Source organism: Amblyomma maculatum, chromosome 5, assembly GCF_055883805.1.
Source record: "Amblyomma maculatum isolate TAMU_Amacu chromosome 5, ASM5588380v1, whole genome shotgun sequence".
Lineage (NCBI taxonomy): Eukaryota > Metazoa > Arthropoda > Arachnida > Ixodida > Ixodidae > Amblyomma > Amblyomma maculatum.
The window spans coordinates 86339510-86356714 of record NC_139348.1 but is presented as its reverse complement, the minus strand read 5'-3'; the positions used below and the strand labels follow the sequence as shown (position 1 = coordinate 86356714).

Genomic DNA, 17205 nt, shown 5'->3' with positions numbered 1-17205 from the left:
AGTACTTGGCTCGACCAGTTTTTCATGTCGCCCCGATGGATTTTTTCACGCTAAGCAAGGAATGCTGGTGATGGACAGTATGCGGGCACACATCATCGATTTTATAAAGAAAAAGATAAAAACAAAAAATTGCATTCCAGTCATCATACCCGGCGGCATGACGAAGATGCTTCAGTTGCTTGACATTTCTGTCAATCGAAGTTTTAAAGCAGTTCTGCGACGCTTGTGGAAGTCCTGGATGTCTGAGGGTGAGCACAGCTTCACAAAACCTGGACCTATGAGACGCGCAACTTTTGGTAAAGTAGCAGAATGGGTGAGCAAGGCATAGAACTCGACTTGTGCAAAAACTATTGTAGCAGAGTTTAGCAAGGCTGGGTTGGTTGCGTTCATGAGCGATGAAGTTAGCGAAGTGGATAGCAGCGAGTCCGAAGATGATGACAGTGACATGCCTGTGGAGCTCCCGCCTGAAGTAGCTGCATTATTTGCAAATGACTCGGAGGATGAGTTCAATGGCTTTGCTTAAACGCCGTCATGTAAGCTGCTGTTTTGCGCATTGCTCATGCTGTCGAAATAAAATTTTTTGAAAAGCACTGTCTTGAATTCGGAAGGCACAAGTGAGCACTGCCTAACTCGGGATGCATACAGAGGCGCGGCCGCAGCAATCATGTTCTTTAGTCGCACATTCTCACTACCTGATCTGCAACAAGTGTTTATATCGCTTGCTAAAGGAGGGGGGGGGGGGCATCTTATACACAGGTGTGACATATATGCTTTTTTTTTAAATGCCATTTGGAGGGGGGTGCGACTTATACAAAGGTGCGACTTATAGACCGGAAAATACGATAGTCTCAACTGAGCAGTATGGCATGAGAAACAGTTTACCATTCAAGGTTCAACAGCTCAGTAGACAATAAAATGTCACTCACACAACTAAATGAATAAAGTGTATGGAATGGTAGACAGGGGCTTTATGAATTACATCAAGTGGACAGCTGGTACTTTGACGTCAGATAGGGAAGGTTTTTTTCACATATTTTGGTTTAGTTTGCATTACAAAATCAATGAAAGCTGGGGGAGAGCAGGCAGAAGATGTATCGACACCTGACGAAGGACCCCGTATAAGATTGGAGCTCATGCAAGCTATCGCAGTAGGAGAAATATAGACCACCAGGACAGCTTAAATAAAAATTAAGCAATGATCAACTGCACCCATGAGCGCGGCCAACTGGGCGCGCACGGCGGTTCCACTAGACGTGCAGTCGATTTGTCGGGCATGCCGATTGGCACTATGCAGATAGTGCAGATGCCTATGAGTTCCCCAATTTTTCTTTTTTTTTTTTGATGAGTTAAAGGGACAGAACACTGGCATTTAGGTCTCGATTTTTTTTCGCCGCAGTGGAAAGATTGATGTCTAAAATGTTCGATTCCAGATTTTGTTAGAAACGCTGTAGACAATTTTTAGTGCGAATTTTTTGATCAATGCGCGCGCCCGTTTTTATGTACTCCTATGCTGGAAACCATAAGCAGTGACCGCAGTGACTGGTGGTCAGCAAAAACGACGTATTGAACACATATGTAACGTTCACTCGCAGGACAGTAATCAGACTTTTTGCGTAGAGTAACGTCCTTTTCAGTTTTACACTCAATGCTGTTATGGCACAATAACGCACGCCCTCGTCAACTAAAGTTTAGTGGGCACTGTCATTGCTTCATTCACGAAATTGCAAACACTGTGGCACCATATAGTGGCAAGACCTGAAAGCATGCGTCTCGCGGTGTGAAGCAGGGGTGGTTTTTATTAAGGACGCACTGGAGAGAGCACAAAATATAATAAATTATGGCAAGCACTCCTAGAAGTAGTAGGGTTGCTCCGCTAGATAGCGCGTCAGTTGTTTTTGTGTGATTTTTAATGGCAAATTAAAATTGTAAAGCCTCTTTTCTTTGATATTGTAGTGCTCGATCTGTACTATATGAGGCAAATCTTTTCATCTCCACCATAATCTCATGACATATTTTGGCCAGTGTTCTGTCCCTTTAAGAAAGACTGCTAACACAGGTGGAGGTAGTGTTTCTTCTTTTGGGAAACACGCCTCACGGAAAATGTGGACGCATCAAATCTGGGCATGATTGTTCATTGGACAGCAGCGAGCCAAGCTTAGCGCCGTTTCGCTTCGTAAAGCTTATTTGGGGAAGTGAAAAATGGCCAGTGAATATGTACAACCCAGTGACTGCAACTTACCAATTCATTTGTGACCATAGAATGCTGCGAATAGAAAGAACGGCGAGTGTGACCCACGCACAGCAGATCTGCTGCGTTTCTACGGAGCAGCCGTGCACACCAGCCACTACAAAAATCTCTTTCCAGCTGTGAGGAGCGCTAACTTCACGGAGCGTGTTACCCCTGCATGGTGCCCATAGTAGCACTCATTTGACCTTTGAGTTGATGGGCTATTTGTCCAAGAGCTTTTAGAATGCCAGTGCAATGAGGTATAAGTGATGACGTTCCACTGCTTCTGTAAACGAATATTTTTTCTCAGTAATTACAGTGTCTTGCTAGTCCTCGCTGTCTATTTTCAGACAGGCATCCTGGTGTCAGGCGTTTCTGCTGAGTCGAAAAGCCAGGTATCAAACACTGGTTTGATGCATCGCACGTTGCCAAAGGTAAGTAAATATGACACTGTGTTGTTACTACAAGAGACTCAAGGTTATGCTTTGAAAGAATAACATTTTCTTGTTTTGTCCTAGGCCTAACCCAACCCAACCCAACTCAACCTAAAAACTAAAGGTGTGTAGTCGCAAGCACTCTATAATAGAGGAATAGATCGAAAGTATAGTCGATTACCTTTACTGGGTGGCCACTATGGGCTGAGGGAATGGAGACCTCATGGTCAGCATGTGGAACAGCTTGCTGAACCATGTTTGCGACAAGCACGATGGCCATAGGGGAAGGGACCCTATGAAAAATGTGTGCATGCCCTTCTTGGAAAATGCCAGTGGTTGAAACAAAGTGCTGTTGTAGAATGCTGTTAGTACCTTATTTACTCCAAGTTGAATTTTAGTCCGCAGTAATAGAATCAAAACAGGATTTCATCAAATGCAATTTCTTTCAGATTCCAAAACCTTCCAGCATCTGAAGAAAATTGCTGACAATTGCTTGTTCTCGCGTGACATCCGTCAACTATCTCCCGACGTGCAGACCTCTTCATTGCAGTCCTTCCACAAATTAGCTCCCAAGGCAAATAAATGCTTTCTCAGTGGAAAGGATGCAAGCAAGGTATGTATGTTTTCACATAAGGCAAGCAAGCAAATCAACATAATTTCTCTTGACATAGGACAAGACTGGCTGTGATGCATTTCAATGAAAATGCCCTGCGAACGCAAGCGGAGACAGCAGACGGAGAGCAACGATGGAGGATCAGAACGTCCAAAGCGAGGAAGGTACACTTCACTGCCTGTCCGATTAAACAGGAGCCTACAGTAAGCAACAATGTACACCTAACAAAAACTTGTATAAGGAAGCATTTTTTTTAATTACAGCCTTGTCACATGGTCACCAGACTCAATATTACTAAAAGTCTTACTAGTCTATCATTCACAGGCTCTTCCTACAAGGAAAGCTTTCTAAAGAATAAGCCGCCAACTCTGCATCTCATGACAAGCCACTACAACAGGCCTGAAAAGCAGGACCTCATCACTGCCAGGCATTCAAGGTTTTCAAAACCACCACCACCTCCACTCTTGCTGCCTGCACTACCATTGACGTCAACAAGTTCATGAATGACAACCTCAAGCACACTGCTGCAAAGTCTTCCAGTTAGCCACAAGGAAAGGCGCTACAGAAATTTCAACCACATGGGTTTCTTTAACGTGCACTGACAGACATCATACAGTACATGGGCGCCTTGCTTTGAACCTCCATTGATAAATGGCAGCTGCGGCAGGAATTTGGCACCACGTCCTTGGGTTCAGCAGTTGAGCGACCTAACCACTGAGCCACTATGGCGGGGCACAAAGAAAAATTATTGATCATTCATCATTTAATATATCAGCACCATTCACAATTCTCTGTGTTTGGACACTACCTGTACTATGCTGGAACTTCTTCATCAACAGAGAAAAATGTCATCACCATTGCAAGTTCGCATGGCATACAGTCAGAGCTTCATCGCTTCCCGTCGCGACCCCCTCGGCTCCACTCTACTTAACGTCCACGTTGCACCAGGTGGATCTTGAGGTTCATCACATGATGCTGAAACCCAAGAATCGCTCAAGACAACACCACCCAAGGCGTGGCACTAATAAAGAAGATAGGCAAAGCTTGGAACGTTGGCGGAGAGGTCTCTTGCTGTAACATGAAACGCTGCCTGCAACGACAACAAAGTTTCTGCCCCCATCTTTATGGTATGTTCGCCGAAGAGCGCCCCAAAGAGCTCAGCCGTCTCCCTGATGTAGACGGCCCAGGATAATCACCATTTGTCGTGTCCATTGTGTCCTCGGACGTTTCGGACAATTGTGCAAAATGCACAGAAACATTTCGGTTAGGCCCCACCATGGCAGGGGAGGCCTTGAGGATGGCTGGCCTGTCGGTCCGCGCAGCCTGCTTTGAAGGTGGTGGAGTAGCCACTAGCTCAATCCACCTTGGGGATGGAGGGCCGTCTGAGGCTCACCATGCGTGGTCTGGGCAGGTGTCAAAGACTGCTGTGATGCTGCCCCCTGTTGCGTCACAGCAAAGTATGAAGGATTTTTAAAAGAGGTAAGTTTCTTTTGCACTTCCCTGTAAGTTAAGTTTCCTTGGACTTCAAGGTGAGAATATCCTTTTTTTGTTTTCAGGTTGGGCATGTGTGTGAGTAAGCAGCAGGCTGCCCTCACAGTTTATGCAACGAGGTCTTTCAACTTGAGTTTTCTGCGGGATGCTTGTGTGAAGCACACTTTGCACAGGTGAGTTGGCCTCGGCAGGTCTGCGAGCCATGCCCATACCTCTGACACTTGAAACAGCGACATAAGTTTGGTACATATGATTTTAGTTCTTTGTGTACCCCACCTCTTGGCTTCAAATGGTTACCCAATCGCAGCAAAGGATACATCAATTGGTCATCGAACTTCTGGCACTGATGAAGCGCCGATACAAGCTTGGCCTCTGAAGTATGCAAGAAAAGCTACAGGGCTCCTGTACCATGGAAAATATGTGACATTTCCAATCATCCACTGTTTAGCAGCTGCTTGAAAGCCTACATTTATTGAACTTTAATGCTAGTGGTATATTTGTTTTAGATGTCTTTTGCTATTGTGGAGTTCTCACTTCAACAAGAAATAGTTGTCCCTGTGTCATGGGTCACGGAAGACATGCTATTGGTCCAAGGCAAAGTCGGAAAGGCTGAAGTTAATCAAGGATCAAGCAGAGCCATGTCACATGCCATGTCAAAGCCATGTCATGTCACACCAGAGCCATGACTGGCATTAGCATCCAGTCATCATGAAAGGGATATTTTGTGAATTGAAGTTTTCCTTTATTGTTTCTTTTTTTCAGGTTGTCTTTTTAGTACTTATTGCATTTCACTATTTCTGCAAAAGAAAAAAACCTTATATTGACTGTGCGCTGTCCTTTGTCGCAAAAAAAGAAAGATATTGTATTGACTATGTATTGTCCTTACTGCTTATGGAACCTTAATGTATTACATTTAAGTTTTACACGTATGTGGGGCAGTGCAATGAAGTGTATTAAGGTGCGTATATATATTTATGAGCATGCAGAATAAGTATGTATTTGCCAAGATTTATGAGCGTCAAGTGCAAGGCATTCAGGTTTGCCACTATTTCTGCCTCAGCTGCCATGGCAAAAACCCCTTTTTTGTATTTGAGGAGAGTGTTTATAAAGGGACAGCGCTGCTTCGATATGGCTGAAATATTGCATTTTTTTATCCAGCCTCATATGAGATGGCCAGGTTGAAGCTGGAAAGGAGCCAGTTCACATTGGATCTGTCTTCAACTAAGGATGAGAGGTCAAGGCAGCGAGATTGGCTCTATCGTTACATGTCTGATTCAGACTCTGCTGATGATGGTCAGCAAAAAAGGCAAAGAAAGGACCTGTAGTTTTATCCGGCACATCCAAATGACATTCCTTCCTCTACTCTTCCAGGTCAGTTGTAATGGTTAAAGCTAAGTGGACATAATATTGGTTACATAGGAAGAGTGATTATTCTAAAATAGTATTGGTTTGACCTTCATTAAAATGAAAAATGCATGTCGGCTTGCTAATGAGCATTCATGGTCATCTGGTCTCCCAGTTCAAGGATAAGTGCACTCATTTCCATGCAAACAGATCATTTATTTGTTATAAAGGTATCTCTCCGGCAGTCTTTTGTCTTGTTTATTTATCTCCTATGCCTTTCTCGCTCCTCAGCCGTCATACATCCACCACATACTTTCAAAATGCCAAAAGGCACGGAATGCCTGTTGCTTAGTGAAATGAGAAGTTTGAACACTCAGCTTCTTCGATTAGCAGTCCCAGACTCACCGCGGACTCACCATGACGCCAGCCGGACGCTCGATTTTCTCCGACAGGGCGCGAAGCTCCGCCCACCAGTCCGCAGCCTGCCAGAAGCGCGCTCGATTTTCTCTGTTCGGCTCACTGCGGACTACCGACGCTGCTGGCACCGGCACGAGCCGGCAGGTAGCAGACGACGCTGCCAGAGACGCTAGCAGACACATGCGCCTTCGCATTTCGCGCCTCTGCGCCCATTTACCCGCGCTTTCGCTCATATTTCTCCTTTGTTTTCACACGGATAGTTGCGCGACATGGCAGCTGTAAGCGTTGTGCTGGACGGAGTCGAGGCGCTCGCATGCCCTGAGTTTGGCCCAGACGGCATACCCGTGTTAGAAGAAGGATTGCCGGTGTATGTCACTGATGTACTGCCTCCTGCTTGAACTATCGTAATTCCTGTTGCACTTATGAGCTAAGCATCGCACTTCACTTGCAGGTGGCGTTCGACTGCAGCTTGCCATCCACGAACAGGAAGCTGCAGTTGGCTCAGACAGCACAGAATCTCGCGAGCAAGTAGCAGCAGCTGTCGACTCAGACAGTTCTCAGACAGATGAGCTTTGGCCGAAGCAGAAAACTTTGCTCCTAATCCAACTCTACAGAAAGTTCAAAGAGAGCCCCGGGAGGCGACTAAAAACTAGGAAACAAATGTGGGAAATGCTGGGGACGAATATTAACGGGGTTTTCGGAGGCAGCCTGACACCAAGCCAGATCGAAAATAAGTGGAGAACGCTTGAGAGGGGCTACAAGAGAGTGCAGGAGCACAACGCTTGTTCTGGTAAGGACCGTCGGTCGTGCGAGTTTGAAGAGTGAGTCCACTATCTGATTTTCGCCTGGGTTGACACGTATTTAAGCATTAATTCGAAACACTCCTTTCAGACTGACGCGCCTGCTAACGTAGATGTCATTTTATGCCCAGGGAGCTCAGTGAGCTGCTGGATAAGAGCCACAGCGTGAACCCGCAGTGTTTGCTGGGGCCTGGAGTTGCGCGGACCCAAAGCGAGTAAATTTATTGTTGTTAACGGCCCAATCACTGGTTTTATTTACTTATATATGTTTCTTTGCGGGAGTGGAAGCAGCAGAAAGAAACAGCGAAGAAATGCTGGAATTCTGATAGCGATTAGGAATTTTCTTTTCATTTTTTTCTTTTGAAGTTGGTCGATTGAATAATTGTTACGTTCGATTCCCTAATCAGACAGGCGTACAAGTCCGCACTTGGCCTCCCCATAAATACCCCAACGGAGCGCTTCAATGCGCTGGGAGTACACAACACTCTCAGTGAGCTAGTAGAGGCCCACCTCACTTCTCAGTACGAATGGCTAACCCACACACCATCAGGACGCTTTATTCTTAACACCCTCTCAATTGGTTACCCCGCAGCAAGGCAGGACAAAATATCCCTGCCCAAGAACCTGCGAGCTCAATTGAAGATTCCACCTCTCCCGAAGAATATGCACCCCGAATTTCATTCAGACAGGCGAGTACAGAGAGCCAAAAACCTACACAAGCAATACCACTTCAAACAAGACACTGTCTATGTCGATGCAGCCGAACATGCGGACCGCAGTGCCTTCACGATTTTGGCTGTAAATTTCCAAGGTCAACTGCTCACGGCCGGCTCGGTCGTTACAAATGACCCGGAAGAAGCGGCAATCGCCCTTGCAGTAAGCTCGACCTCAGCCCTACATATTATTAGCGACTCGAAAACCGCAATAACGAACTACAGCAAAGGCAGAATATCCCCTCTATCACTAAAATTGCTGCTTGCCTCGCAGACGACAAACCGTCCCATTCAGCTGATCTGGACACCAGCACATTCCTGCCTTCCGGGAAATTAGGCTGCCCACAATTTCGTCCGAGGACTCGTCAGCCGGGCAGTGGGAGAACCCCTCATGAGGTTGGCGAGAGACCGTATGGCTTCATATCAAGAAATTACCGAATACTTTCGACAAACACGTAGCTTATACCCTCCGGGACACAGATCGCTCTCGAAGGCGCAGGAGGTCACTTCGCGAAAATTACAGACACATTCCTTCCCAAATCCTGTCACCTACGCCCACGCATATCCTGCATTATACACCCAATATTGTAAATTATGCCAACAGAGGGCCAACCTAGACCACATACTGTGGGCCTATCCACGAGATAGCCCTCCGCGGGATCTGCAGCTCTCCACATGCGCAGTGGGAGGCCGCTATGCTCAGCTCTGACCCGCAAATCCAACTCCGGCCCATCGAGCGTGCAACCCAGGTCGCCAGAGCCCAAGGACTTCAGGCCACCTAGAGTGGTAGCCCCTGCTGCCTGACTTCTTCCTTGTCAAATAAATGTTTATCCTCCTCCTCCCCTGATGGGGCTGAGACAGGTGCGTCCCAGCCCCATCACCGTGGCTTGTGGTGGGGGCTAGCCTGCCGCAGAATTTTTCTGTTGTAGGCCGTCATTGCACCCGCCACCGAAACGGTGGCGGGTGCAATTCAGGTTTTCAGGTTTTTTCAGGTTTTCAAAAAGGCACTCTGTTGATTGAGAACCCTCGTTCCACAGCTGCATTTCCATGGGACAAGCTAAGAATGATCTTGATGAAGGAAAATAGCTCCTTATGGTTGCGTGAACACAATTCAAACCAGAACGTGTCTAGCCCCTGCTCGTTTCTGTCAAAGTTGGTCAATGCCACCTGTGCAGAGCTCAATGAGTATACCTCAACATAGGAATGGTGGGTACGCTCAGCTTCCAAACCAGTCAGCCACTGGTTAGCACCTCCAGGGCAATGCACAGTTGCTTTGCACCAACCTCTGGAGACAATGAAATAGCTGGATCCAAGCAGCTCGCTCCTCTGGTCAACTTGTACTGTAAAGGTGACCTTTCCATCACTTGTTGTGAACACTTCATTACGAATACAATACAGTCTTTTTTGAAGCTGAGCACAGCCAGCTGCGATGGTGTGGGGATCTTGCGAAGCTCATTTTTTGCAGCAAACCCAATGTTGAATGTAGTAGAAGCAATCATGTTATCAGGTTTCTCCAAGTCAATCCTAAGTAGCTTGATGGACGTGTTGGCAGCTTGCAGGACTTCCTTCTGGACAATTCTAGCAAGCAATGACCGCAACAGGCGATCCAGTGTAGGGGCTAGAAAGGGCAAAATTCAGCAAAAAATGGTTCCAGGTCTTCAGCAATTGATAGCACAAATGCCAATTTAACATTCAGCATCTTGCCCCCTACTGCATTTTTAACAATGATGTAGTTAGCACACGCTGGCGCCTTTTTCGCTTGCTTAGAGCATTCCACGAATTTCACCAAGTTCGGAATAATAGCAAGCGCTCTTGAAATCACCTTGCCATTCTCAAGCCATCTTACCCAGCAGAACTTCAATGGAAACACGGCACTTCCTGTAAAGTGGATATAGTCTACACGACGTGCTGGCACATACTTGAATAGATTATAGCTCCTACAAAGAAACGCTACCAGATCCCAGTGCGTCGCAGAGTGGCCTGTTTTAAATGCACCATTGACAACATGGAGTCCACAGCTTCCAATGTCAAGAAGTTGGTGGGTTGAGTCGGATTGTCTAAGTTCTTGTTTGAGGGACCTCAGAAACTTCAAGTTCACATTTGGCCTGTCCATTGACACTTGTAGTATCTTCGTTTGATTAATACCTTCTGTGGCTTTCCTAAAAGCAACAGCCAAATCTTCTGCGGTGGTGTGCCCCAAGAAACACGAAGTTAGGTAGTGTGTTTTCATAGTGGCATCAGTTTGGTCCCAGTACCTAATCAGTACGTCCATCTGTTCTTTCTGAGTGACTTTGTTGAGCGACTCATCAAATGCAACCACTAAATAAGGAAGGCTAGAAAGGTTTGTCAGCAACTTCTCTTGAAAGTATGGACCAATACCATGACAAATTGTGTATCCGACTTTGTCCTTTCCAAGCTGCATTTTAGTGGCGACCTCACATGTAGGGAGCATAAATGAAAACAGCGAGGCAGAGGCTGCCGCTGATTGAAAAGATCCATGGGTCATTACAGTGTCCAAGCACCACATGATCTCGGCCCTAGTAACTCCATTCTTCAGTAGAAAGCTACTCACTGATGTCTTCACAGAGGGGCTAAGTGCTTCCGTGGTGGTGGCTGGACGCAGCTCCAGAGCGCTACAAGCACTAGCGCTACCTCCGAACGAAGCACTCGTTGGCGCTGCGGAAGGCGAGCCGCTATTTGTCACAGTCTCGAAAAATGAGAAGACCCGTGTCTGGGAAGCGCTTTGCTGATATTTCATAGCAGCTTGATGTTTCTTACTCTCAGCATGGCTAGTAATTGCCGTTTTCCCCATGTTGCTCAAGGAGAACTTCTTGCAACACATTGTGCAGCGAGCACTATTTGGGTCATTTGGCACAGGCCTAATCCAATTTGCATATGCGGAGATTTTCGGGTTTGTCCAGTCGGGATTGAAGCAGCATTTCTTTGACAAGGACATCGTCACTTCCACAGATATGTTCACTTCAGGAGCACAACACGAACTTTCAAACTGAAGGTCGAAACGCACGTGGTAGGAAAGATCGTAGCGTGCACGCGGAACCAAATGTGCTTGGTCGGGAAACGCAAGAGCGGCAACTACTACGAACGAATGGAGTGCTATGCAAGCGCCTCTGAGAGGAGAGATGAAAAACAAGGATTAGGTGATGATGATACTTTGAGTGGTGGCGCGTGCCATCTAGTATAGTGTCACGCACCGACGCGACGGGAATCTCGAAGCACAGTGCGAAAATGCCACCACGCCGTCACAGCCGCACTTCACTTTTAAAGCGTTAACTTCATTGCGCTCGTAGTGTCTCATGGCTACGCCTGGCCGCACCTGCGGTTACTGGTACGTGCGGGCGAGCGGGCATTGGGAAATTTCCCTGACTCTGCAATCTTTTTAGAAATATCCCTGACAATTCCCTGACTTTTCCCCGCATCTTAAAATTCCCTGACAATTCCCGGTTTTCCCGGTCGGTAGACACCTTGCGTAGTCCGGTTAAAGAGGTCACATGCCTACTATTAACAAGCGCAAGGCCCCCTCGCCATCACTGGGCTGAAGTGGTGCCACTTTGTTGTTTCTATAGAGAGCATTGTGCAAGGGTTTGATCTTTCTATCAAAAGAATTTCATATAATGAGCAGTTTCGGGAGGAAGTGATGCTCCCAGGGTTGCTCTATTTCTATGAGAGGGCAGTCGTGCCAGAGGCACTAACCCGAAGAGTGAAGCATCTAAACAGACTGCACCTTATTAGGAAATTTAAATAGAATAATAGTGTGGCAAAGCACGAGCGCTGGGTGCTGAGGTTAGGGGCTTCACGTTCCCGAGAAAAGTAGTGTCAAATGTTAAATACCTGTGTAGAAATGCTTGCTGCAGATCCGAAAGTGCTTCGCTGGCTGCCACGGCGTCCCATCATTACTTTTGCAATGAACAGTAGCGATCCATTTTTTCTGCGACGCACGTGACAGTTTTGTGATGGGAAGCGGAAAAACCTGACACCGTTACCACTTTGGTGTAGACTTAAGCAACCGACGGCACTACATGTTTCGGGCATGCTGTACTCTCACAAACGGCACTCACTCGAGCAGCTCCCAGAGAGCACGCACCCACGCTTTATCCTCAGATCAAAATGCACAGTACACGAACTGCCTGTAGACATGCATGCGAGCATCCTACAGACGCTGCGGGCACTATGAGTCCTATCCCGGCAAAAATGGCACCAGATGCGCTGGAGAAGCAGACCTCTGGGAGCAAGGCTTGACGCATGCGCAGAACATCAACTAGAAAACGGTCCATTCTCGATGGAGTTTTGCCTTCTAGTATAGTTCTCTTGCAGTCACCGTGCTCGTGCTGCGATGTTGTATTGTGGCTTCACAGGAATTTTAGCTGCAATGGCGCAGACCTGCCCAGTGGATGACATCAGCGGTGAGTGATTTATGACTTGCATTCTTGCGCTGTAACAGGTGTTGGCTGGCACAAAGCAAGTAGTGCATGTGTTATCCATGCCCTTCGTGACAGTTTGGTAAAGTGCTAGATTCGGTGTATCATGAAGACAGTTGTTTTACAACATTCCACAGTGTATGGTCATCCTCGCTGGCGAGAAGAAGCAATTGATGCCTACGGTGCAGTAAAGTTTCAAAATGAAAGTGGAATTAGCACTGACCGTTTCTTTAAGTTTGTTGAAGCTATACCTCTGATCCTTGTATGTTTAATTTGAAGGAATGGTTCTGAAGCAAAAAGATGGAATTTGCATAGGATCTTCAATTGCTCCTATATTGAGGGACTTATTCCTTGCCAAGGGTGATAGGACACTTTTTAATCATGAAAGAAGCTGAAGTTGCCAAGGCATTCAATATGTCGATGATTGTTTGGTTTGCCTGCCATATAGAAAATAGACAGAGAGCAAAGTTGAGAGCATTGTAGCACTATTCCCTAATGCACATCCGGGGAAGATGCTACAAGAGAATGCACAGATCCAGTACTTGGATAAAAGACTTGTGCTTCACGAACATCATAGGTGTTGGTTTTATAGGACATGAGGGGCAAAACCCCTTCTTTCTTACAACTCCGGTCATACAAAGTTGATCAAAGAGGAATAACTGTCTCGCTTACGGCAGGCATTGATCAAAATCCTGTCTGCACTTGATGGGCGAGTGTCAACCTACAGATTGAGAGGTTAAATAAAAGTGGATATCCGAAGATCATTTTGATATCTGCAGGCTGAAAGCTGCAGATATCAAGCAAGAGAGAGCATAAAGAGAGTAAAAAGAGGAGACAAATTCTCTTGCCCTACGTACATGGCACCTCACATCGTCGCAAGATTGCGAGCCAATTTGAAATTAGGGTCGTGCTATCTGCACCGAACAAGTTAGAGTGTGCAGGAAGGTGAACGGAATGAGTGAGCCCAAGGAAGGATGCAGTGTGCTGCATAGGGAGTACTTTGTCAACTGCTGCGAAGGCGTTGTGTACAGATTCCCTTGACATATGTGGGGCAGACAGGCCAATAGCTCAATGAGAGGTTAAGAAAACACAGGAATGCGTGTGCAGCATTGTCGGCTCCAGGAAACCTGGCGAATCATTACTCTCATCGAACGGAAGACATTCAACAGGACTCGAGGGGTAAACATTGTGTAGCAAGGTTCACGAAAACCAAGGTGCTGGCTCGGGCAATACACTTTGAAAAGACAGATTATCGAAGCATTTAGGATAATACTGGGTCAAAAAGGGGAATGCGTGAGTGTTCCATCTGTGGTGCTTAGCACGAAGTGATACTGCTTCAGTCAGACAATAACGACTAGATGCAATTTGCCATGATTTTCATTTGATTTTTCTTTCGGAATTTCTTTGCATTTTCACAGGATCGCCAGATGCAAGCAGCCTCAACTAGATGGGAAGTGGCATTAGATAATGACAGTTAGTTTGGCAAAGGCAGCTTGATCAGAACTGTAGGTGCTGCCATGAGCCTTTGGAATAATTTATTATGCTTGTGACACGAATTGCAAGTGGTCACAAGATTTTGTCCATTAAAGATATCTGTGATGTTTCTGAATGGTTTTCTTGGATATTCAGTGTTAGTCATGCACTTTCAAAGTTAGGTTAGGCCCTTTGCAAAGAAAAGGTGAGAATGTTTTATTAACTTTATGAACTATTCCTTAAGCATATTGCTTTGCCTGCAGAAAGAATGAAAACACTAATTAGAGAAGACACCCCTACAGTGACATGTTTTAGCTTGGTGAAGTTACTTTTCTATTTGTTTCAGCCATGCTGGGAAAGTTGCTCAAGGAGATGAAGGGAATAAGAGCTCAGATAGATGGTCCCAAAAAACCAGTGCAAAGGGTGGGGCAAGCCATCACACAGAATAAGCAACCAGGTGCAGAACCTGTCAACAGTGCACCATCGAGCTACTTCCTCTGTTAACCTAGAGAGGCAGCTTCATGACCCCTAAAACAGGACAGACCTCGTAAGTTAATTGTTTGTTTGCAAGAACACACACATGAAATTTTGTGAATGCTAACCACTATGGATGTCTTTATTTCTAGATAGCCCATTGCTCCAGAGTTGGTGGCCCATCTGTCCAAGATTCAGTGTGCCAAATCATGCGAAGATGCATATGCAACACATTGGTGTAGTAAGCGTAGATATTGATTTTGAAGCAGAGCCTGCGCCAGAGGTAGCTCAAGACAGTAATTAAGATCCTTGCAAACAATACATCAGGTCAAGAACCAAAACCAAGCACCAGCAGCCACAAAACTTTTCACTGATAACTTTGCACTCTTCCTCCTAAAGCTTGAATCGCAACATTATGTGCCTGCAAAAACAGTGCAATATATGTTGAGTGTTGTGCTGTGTTTTATGGCAGATAAGCGACTCGAGCTATGCGCCAAGCACTAAGCTTATTCTTGGTAGAGGATTGGAATCTTGAGATATCATAGCCTGTTTAGGAAGCCTTACTGCGATGTATTATAACTGTAGGTGAGGCCTACCTCCCTGTAAGTGCACTGTAACAGATATTGTAAAAACTACAGCGTTGCCGCTGTAGTCCATTAAATTCGTCGCAGCCCTGTACTTGCTGCGTCGTGAGGGCTCTCCAATGAAGGAAGGAAAAAAGAATGATTAAAAGGTGAGAGAATTCTGCCGCCGCTGGCACCTTCAACACCTCTTCACTTTAGAAAAACGTGCAAGCGCATCTTGCCGCAGGTATGCAATTTGACGCACCCAACACAAAAACAAAACTGTGCTCACCACTTGGCGGGAGAGCAGCGAGGGCATCAGTTCGCAATTGTTCAACAGAGTATTGAAGCTTGGGTGCTCGATTAATGAAACTGCTAAGTGTGTAGGGCCGCTGGCCACAAAAGAGAAGCTCTCCGTCTGATGCAGGAGTAGGTAAGTGCCTTTGTTAATATCCTAAAACCATTTTGCGGCTATTCATACTACCGTTGCCGCGTGTGTGTGCAAGCCGCATTTGTTTCATAGCCGCTAGCACCGCATACTGCCAAGATGTCCTTCCTGGAGTTCCGCCTTGACTCTTCTTCAATAGTTTTTCGAGCAATGAGATGAAATACTGGTGGGAACAATGACCAAATGCACTAAAGAAAAGCAAGTGACAGGCTCCCACTTGGCGCTGTGGCTCTGCTTTTGCGCCATGCGCTCTATGGCATGTCAATTGCAGTTATTGCAGTGCATGTGGGATGAAAATGCTGCCGTTACTAAAAAGCATGTCACACTACAAGCAGAATATGTAAACACTTGACAGCATTTACAAATGGAAGCTTACGTTACTGAGTGCAGCACCTATATTTCAATAATAAGTGCCCTTGTGTCAAGACACGAGGCCTGGATAGAGAGCGTGGTGAGATACTGCGGCCCGTCTAATCCTCGCAACTGCCATCCTGAGCGTCGAGGCTCTGAGGCACTCCAAGAGCGCCCCCGTTGTTGGGCCACCATCAGAAGTCTCGCGCCTGGATGGTAGAATGCAGGTGAGCATTAATCAAGAATCAATGACAATAAATGCTTTCAACACGACCACTTTCTTCTCTCACGCTGCTGGGGTCAGTCTCAGGTGTCAATAGCTTTGGTACCGTGTTCTGCGGTTTGACCAACGACGGCCCATAAACCCTCACGGAGTTGACGCGACAGCATTGACTCTGCATAAATGCTGGCAGACGATCGAGCGTGCGAGTTGCCTGCGTGCAAAAATGTCGTCGTTGTGTTTAGCCAGGAGCGCTTTCATTATGGTCGGTGAGAGGCATCTCTTGTGATGCATAACGAATGGAATGTATACGCGTATCATCAACAAGAGCACGGACTGATGATTGCAACAGAGTTTGGATATTGGATTATAGCGCGAATTATTCATCCGCGAATGTTAAGAATTGAGATTAACAAAAAAAGGTAGTGTTTTTTTTAAATTAGTTTTGAAGTCCTTTCGAATATCGTTTAGGAAATGCCAATGCATAATGTGCATGCGTGTGTCTCATGTGTACGCATCATCTGAGCCAGAATCGACGGCGCAAAACATCAGCGAAGCAGCTGAGCACATGCAGTTCGGCAGCGCATGTCGCCGATTTCCGCAGCTACATGCAAGAATCGCACACAGGAGCATGAAAGCAGCTACACTGGAGACGCAGTGAAGCGGGCAATTCCGAAATACCATCTCGCCGCGACTTCCATGCAGAAGAAACAAGGCCTAGTGATGACCATGGGAGCAGCAACCTCGGACAAGTAACCTGGCGGCATCCGGTGCTGCCCTTAAGCGGTGCGAATTTGTGTACTTTCGCAATGAAGCTGAGTGCTGACCTTGTTGAACGTGCATTCGATTTAATTATCAACACGCCGCAAAAATGGTCATTGCTGCAAAGACGAGATGGGACTACAGTACGCTGCTGTGCCGTCGGACAGTACAGGAAGGTTGATGTTGCCTATTTGATCGGTACGGTGTTGAATAAGACCAACTCGTGCACTTTTCGCACTCCTGCACCGACGCGCACTTTCAGTTGGACGCCACCACCTTCTCGTTTAACATCGCGAACCGAAGCGCCAAGCTCGGGTTCATGCAAGCAATGCATGCAGCACTCAAGCAGACGACCTTCACAGCTATCGAAAGTGTGTGAAGAAACTGTTCATTCTAGCCTTTTTCTAACTTGTAATCTGGCAACCTGTAACATATACTC

General features: G+C 46.3%; 1 protein-coding gene and 1 pseudogene across 4 annotated transcripts in view; both read right to left on the bottom strand.

Annotated features, from left to right (window-relative positions):
• The window catches only part of LOC146188633 (uncharacterized), a 200176-nt gene that overhangs the window by 119336 nt on the left and 63635 nt on the right, over positions 1 to 17205 (bottom strand). The gene's annotated exons all lie outside the window — the stretch shown is intronic.
• On the bottom strand, positions 9143 to 14139 carry LOC146188635 (uncharacterized; annotated as a pseudogene).